Below are 7,502 nucleotides of genomic sequence, written 5' to 3'. Positions count from 1 at the left end.
AAGTACATTTGTATTTACGTATGTACACGTTTTTGCACACGATACCTTAGAAGGCTAGACAAAACAGCACTGTATCTAAGTCTTGTAAGACTTGTTGTACAACTTATCGGATGTAATAGGGTCAAGAGTTCCACGGATAAGGAGATGTCGTGATATTGTATGTAAAACATCGGGCGCTTCAATTTCATACCACTTACGGTGGCAATGCTTACATGGCATGGCATTGTTTCGAGCTATTTCGTTTTGTCATGCCGAATGATTTATGGTTTAAATGGTTTTTTTTTATGTATGTCGGGAATTGTGGGCGTATCATACTATCGGCAGCACATCAGAACCTTCAATCGTGGATGACGAGGGCCTTCAATGAAATACGATGTTCAACTCACAATCTTTACTGCACAAGACTCATTACAAATCACAGCACGCGTTACGTTTCTTATCTTAAGCAAACCAGTGGATTAGACCCAGGATCCGCCACAGACGTCATCTTCCCCCGTTCGTTCTCATCGTGCTCCTTCTGAAGATTGATTGACAGCATAACTTCAATTGTTCTGGACTTCAATTGTTTTAAGAGCGCACTCTATGACGTCTTGGCGGAACTGCGTCGAACGCCACTCAAGTGTACGTAACACCCTAGTTTGCTCTATTTGTCAAGGTTTGCATGACAAAACGCCTCTTGAAGGCGATAGATGGCACATTTCAGCCATTCTCCGACACGGCCAACCTGACATTGTACGGGTCCCTCCGTACGTTATCCATCCCCCTTTATGATTTTCACTGGTAGACTAGAGCGAAGATGAGATCTTCTTCTCCCAAAAGAGACTGTAGAGCGCAGATCATCTGCACCACCACGGCATCCTGACATTGTATGCATCACTGCATACATCTGCGGACAGAATACAACAATCTGAGGTATCTAAGCTCATTGCTCGGCCTACCTGACCAAAGTAAGTTCCTCCATAACTTTTGGATACTGACAGGCAACTCAACTCAACTCTTTCAATAACACGCACATAGATCATTGTTGTGAATGAACAATTTCAGCATCAGTAGCATCACGATATTCAATCAGGCCATATTTCAACGGAAATGGGGTAGAGATACATTTCGAACAATTCATTAAGAGACTTAAAATGCAACAGCGTGAAAATAATATCACCATAATCCAAACAGCGTGAAAATAATATCACCATAAAGATACAATACAAACTAGCTTTTAAATGAACCTCACCACAGAGATTCCCCTCAGTTGAAACACATCTTGTATTGAGTTCTCGAAAATAAATGGTTTTCCATATTTAACTGATTTTATGAACATTATCTGCGCACATATTCTTTACTTAAACGTTTAGTATTCCCTAAAAGTTTAGTGTTCCCACTAATAGATTTTCTTATTTGATTTCATTGATACCTTGATCCAGATCTATTTGCCATTTTAATCATTACTTCAAAATGTTAGCTAGGATCACAGAAAACAGCGATGAAATTAGTTTATCCGTTTGAAAGATACTTGGCTGCACGCACATAATGGCCTCTCACCCAAGACGCGTGTATCATCTCCGTTATCTCATGGTTAAAATGTTTAGTAAGTTTGATTTAAACTAATAGTTCGCCCCGAACTGAGAACTCGCGGTTCGCCAAAAAGTTAGATCAATTTAATGAACCTACTACTTAGTCGGCAAAGGATCGAAAACCGCATGTGATTTATTGCAAGGTCTGCGGAGCCCATCACAACACCATAGAGATTAAAATAAACTGTATCTGTGGTAAGCCGTTATCTTTCTTGTCAAATGTCAAATACCTATATTATGTTTATTTTTATCTTGTTAATTATTTAAAAATGGTAAACTTAAAAACAATATTATAAAAGCCGAGCACTTTCATTTGATACCAAACTCGACCATACTTTCTTGCAAATAAGATGACCAGAAAAGCAAGACCCCTCACAAATAGCTTTCTAGCCTTTTAAGCTCTTCTAACTCAATAACACCTTGATCGAGCCTGCTCATAATTTAATGACTAAAATACAATGCCCTCAACTACACGTTTACCCAATTTCATTTAAATTAGAACAAATTTACTTAAGTTATTGTGTATCAAACTATCCTCTGATAGCTCAGCTTAAAAACATCGAAATGCCGGGACGTGCCCCTAGCCAGCCGTGTGTTCCAAGTTGAATGTAAGAACTTCACTTCGCTTCGCTCGCTCGTTCGATCACCCGCCTAAGTATAAAAAGATTGAGCCAGGTCAATTGATTTCAAACCAGCTTTCTACCATACCCTGAATATTTTGATTAAATTTTGGCACCATTAATTATTTGTGTATTCCTAAACACAATCATTAATTCCATAAACAAATAGAAGCATATTGTAATTAATCGACACGTAATTTTAAGTTTCGGAATAGGACTACGACAGTTTACTTATTCGATTCTCATATTAAATAGTTTAAACACGTACCAAAATTGCGTTCAGTTCAGTTTAAACCGACTTCTCTATTTTATTCCTTCTGTACGGACAACACATTTACAAGACAGCTTGAGAAATTTTCAAAACTTGATATATTATCAGGTAAGTCCAGTATTATACTTTCTACGAAAACCAAATTGTATTTTTTTTTATCGCTTTCATATTTTTTATTAAGAAAAAGGCAAGAAAACTTGATCATTATGTGATATTTACACACTGACACGACTTGTCTTTTGCTGACTGACACAATACTTCAAAAACCAAATAGCTCTCAAAGAGGTTCAAAAAGGTTGAACATGCATGAAATTAATAAAGAAGTTCACAACTCGTTTTACAACGAACGATCTAGCGTAACAGGTATTAGTGGCAGAATTTCTATTCTAAATCAAACCGCTGCAGGTACTCAAATTTTGCTAACTTCTTTATCGATCAAACAGAAAATAAATGCATTCGACTCTATTCGCTAAACATCGACAACTAGTTTCGTAAAAGATCATAAGGAACATTATAATTACTGTAAGGAGTACGAACAACTTTTTGTACTAGTTCCATAACGTGCGTAATAGCGTACGTAGTAACATACTTTAATAATTTTGGATAATAAGTGTAATAGACAAAGCATTATTTTCCCTTTTTTTTCAAGTCTCATTTTTGCTGCCTTCTACCGAAAAATACTAAAATAGCATGCCAAAACCGTTCTGTCATTTGCCTTCACATTTAAGGGGAACAATAATTTTAACCATAATATGAGGAATTTTAAAATTTGTTTTAAATCACGTTGCGTGTGTTTTGTCCCTAATGGACGCACGCGCGCACAGCTTTGAGTGTCGAGCGAAAAACTAAAAATGTGTCTATCTGCACATAATCATTGACACGTTTTTTTTTTCTTTGGCATACACACATAATTAGTCATTAATACTTTCTTTTCACATACATCAACCAATGCCTACAAGTCAACACCAACTTCCAAATAACAGTGCCAACACCTTGGCTTTACAACAGCTTGGTTCCAACACACAGCTAGCCTCATCGCCCGGTCCGAAACCCCCATGAATTGCAGTTACGAATAGGACTGTGCCCTCCAGCACCCAGCCCTCAAACGCCCTCTGGACAACTCAGGTTCCGGTTGCGACCGCCAACTCAAGTGATGAACCTCTAAAATAAACTATCCTCAAAGAGGCATGAACTTCACGTTTTGTTTCTTACGACAATGTCATAAAACCAACGCGGAAAGTGGTATACTTACCTACGTAGAGAAATCTAATCCCAAAATGTGTCCCTTTAAATAGGTAGTGTTTTAATAAATCAATGAATAATATCCTTCTCAAACTGCTTACTCAGCTATTATTATTCATGCAATATGCAAAATTATCTTAACCCATTGAGTGATAAGTAAGTCAAATCAAGTGTCAAATCGAATCCTCCAAAGTTAATCAATTAATTTTAAATTATTTTATCATTGTTCATCAAATTCAATTTGATAATCATAATGGCCCTTTGACAGATACACATCGCAAACAACATATCACTGAATCACAGAATTATTGAAAAATTAAATGTCGGGTCCAAATTTAAAATTGTTCGTAGGTACTGTAAACTCTAAAATCTGACTGCAAAAATGACCACAAAAGGATTCCTTCGGCTTCGATGCGGTTAAAATAATCACCATTTAGGTTCTTCAAATAGGAACACACAATTTTCACTCATTACGTTTACGTTTCGTTTTGACTAGTTAATTTTGGATGTGAAGTCATTTTAAGTAATCAAAGGAATGCACAATTGCACATGATTAAAACTAAGTCAGAACTATCCGTCAACGGTCATGAACTTTACCACTAAGTTCTCGGTTTACTTTTCATATCAAAAAAATATCACGCACATACTTACCACCATCATAGGCACAAGCTAGCAAAATAGAAATCATACTTAAAGGTGAGAATTTTATATTCACAGTGTGATCGAATAATGGCATCAACCACTCGTGACGCTTCTCACGATAATATTATTTGGTCCACGACACAATTTGAAATAGTACGTCTCCACACAAAAAAATTAAGGTGCATTTTGCTAGAAGCTATTCAAGTTGTGACGGTATTACATGCCATAGTGCTCAGAAAATCGTTAAACAGCCTTACATCGTCTTAACAGCAGATTACAAGTCCACGTACCAAAAGTTTTTTTACATACATTCTGATTCTGACCATTAAAGGCTAGAGTAGATATCTCGTAGGTAGGTATCTGTTCTCATATTTTCCTAACTAGAACCCATCACGCCGGCTTTGTGAGGTACACTCAACACAGTTACAAATCATAAAACAATGGACGCAACTCACGCGATTTCCAACTTCCAGCGACAGTCTGGCAACCAGTAAATATGCAGCTCCTCTCAGCTTCTGTAAACAAACTAAGGCACCCACGTTTCTGCAACCGCAGCTCCAACCCGTGCGAGACGGGAGATCTCGCAGCAACTATCTTCATTCTTCATGTTGCAAAGGACTGTAAACGTATTACTTAGAGTTACAACATTAACAACATTCACGAAAATTTCACACAACATAACATAAAAAGCAATGCAAAAACTGAATCACAATTTATAAAATATCAAATATGTCAACTGTCATTTCACTTCAAATATTTTCCATCACGATACTTCTTTATTTTCCACCAGCGATAGCATGAGATTTCTTCATTTTCTAAGGCCTTTAAAACTCTTGAATTAAGGAATGCCAGGGATTTTCAAAATCAGGGTAGATTTTTGGGACCTTCAGTCCACCTTCATTTGGCAAATTTGAGCTTTCAAGAGGAATTCCGTAGCGAATTCCCTGTGTTCGGCCACACTTCTGATGTCGGGAATTGTGGGCGTATCATACTATCGGCAGCACATCAGAACCTTCAATCGTGGATGACGAGGGCCTTCAATGAAATACGATGTTCAACTCACAATCTTTACTGCACAAGACTCATTACAAATCACAGCACGCGTTACGTTTCTTATCTTAAGCAAACCAGTGGATTAGACCCAGGATCCGCCACAGACGTCATCTTCCCCCGTTCGTTCTCATCGTGCTCCTTCTGAAGATTGATTGACAGCATAACTTCAATTGTTCTGGACTTCAATTGTTTTAAGAGCGCACTCTATGACGTCTTGGCGGAACTGCGTCGAACGCCACTCAAGTGTACGTAACACCCTAGTTTGCTCTATTTGTCAAGGTTTGCATGACAAAACGCCTCTTGAAGGCGATAGATGGCACATTTCAGCCATTCTCCGACATGTATAAGGGTGCTTTTACATGCACGATTTTTAAAACCCTTCGCGAGTTGGCTCCCACTAATGAGATTCTCTTTTAGGACTTTAGGTTGGGTCTAGGGCTTGCAATTCGAATATTCGAATATTCGAATTTGTCGAATATTCGGCCTGTTTTGATATTCGAATATTCGGCCGCTCAGGTTTCGAATATTCGAATATTTTTTATTACTATAAAAAATCTATTTAATCCGCTGTAGTTACAGTTTCGGTGTGTTTTCCGGGTATTTACAGTGAATGAGTAATGGTAGGTACCCAAATACGAAGGAAATAATATTTTTACTGTATTTCTCTCGATAGACTTCGTGAATACAGTGAAACCTAACTCAATTTGAAAGAAAACGTAATCAAAAAGTATGTTATTTTTACGGTGCATAAGTTTTAAGTTAAAGGGTCATTCTGTTTATTAAGACTAAACCTTGCCCGCACTTATCGCAATTCTCAAATTTGATCATACCAAACCTGCCCAACTAGGTAATCTAACTATGCACCTTTAGCTGACGAATAATCCAGTAGTCAACTAACTTTTTCACTTAAGTAAATATTCCAATATTATATAATTAAGCCAACCATTAATTAAGGCCTCTGAGTGACTACAAGTTAATTTAATTCAGAAAATAATTACCTACTAAAAAAATATCTTACATACCTAGGTTTGGTTTAGATGATTAAAGTTATATTATTTCACTCAACGGCGCATTTAAAATAAAAGTTTTATCTAGAAATATTGAATACGTCTTATTTTGGCGTTTTACTTGTTTTTATAAATGTGGGCATCTCATAGTAGGATGATAAAATCTAGTCAATTAAGTGGATTTCTGCAAAATATCATTAGTTTTAGCAATAAGTGAAATAAGCTTTTGAATAAAACGATAATAAACCGATTTCTCGTTCTTTTTCTTATTTTTTATAATATTCGAATAATTATTCGAATATTCGAATATGTCGTCAGAAAAAGTCGAATATTCGAATACCTGAAAGTTTCGAATATTTGCAAGCCCTAGTTGGGTCGAAGCGCACCTTACTAGATTCCAAAGGAGTTAGCTAGTATTAGTAGTAGTGTATAATTCTAGCTTCTGTCCGCACTTCGTCTGCGTGGAATAATTGAATTTCCCCTAAGTTGCAAGCTCCCCTAAGATTCCTGTCACTTTCGTAAAAAATAGTGCCACTTCAAATGCAACCAGGCAAGCGTCAAGTATTTTTTTATAGCGTATTTTGTGTCTTACTGCTATACAAAAGCTTCCCTATTCTTCCGTCACTCCACGGTTTGGTGCATGCTCCCACCAGTCGCTGCAATATGCGTCGATGTCGTCCCGCCATCTTTGTACTGCCTCTGCCCCGCAAAAAGTAGTAGCAATGAAAAACTACAAATGCTTCTGCATGAGCGCAAGTAGTTCACAAGCAACACATTAAACTGACTAATAATAAAGTTTATCTCGTTTAAATAAGGTTTACGAACGGTTCACTGTATCAGTGTGTGTGTCTTGTATTACATAGCTCCATTAGCAGATGTCACAAGTAATTAATTAACGAACAACACCCATAACAAGCAAATTGGTTAATCACTACCAGTACCAAATTGTAATGGCTTCCGCACATGTCCGAAACTTGCATCAATCAACATCGATCAACTGTGTAGCTGTCATGTCGCGATGAAGGATGTGCTTGTGCATGTTACATTGGTTAGTTGTGCAATGTTGTGATGGGAAATGTTTTTAAAAGGCTGTCAA

At 37.2% G+C, this 7,502-nt stretch overlaps 1 long non-coding RNA gene across 1 annotated transcript; it reads right to left on the bottom strand.

The window, feature by feature from the left end:
- Positions 1-376: 376 nt before the first annotated feature.
- Positions 377-2,622, bottom strand: LOC134795741 (uncharacterized). The gene is made up of 2 exons (XR_010144841.1): positions 2,460-2,622; positions 377-2,222 (listed from the first exon to the last, which is right to left on the bottom strand). It is a non-coding gene; the product is annotated as an uncharacterized LOC134795741 (long non-coding RNA).
- Between the last annotated feature and the right edge of the window lie 4,880 nt (positions 2,623-7,502).

The sequence above is a fragment of the Cydia splendana genome, chromosome 12 (assembly GCF_910591565.1).
Source record: "Cydia splendana chromosome 12, ilCydSple1.2, whole genome shotgun sequence".
Classification (NCBI taxonomy): Eukaryota; Metazoa; Arthropoda; class Insecta; order Lepidoptera; family Tortricidae; genus Cydia; species Cydia splendana.
The sequence above is the reverse complement of the archived record's forward strand: the minus strand, read 5'-3'. Positions and strand labels throughout refer to the sequence as shown.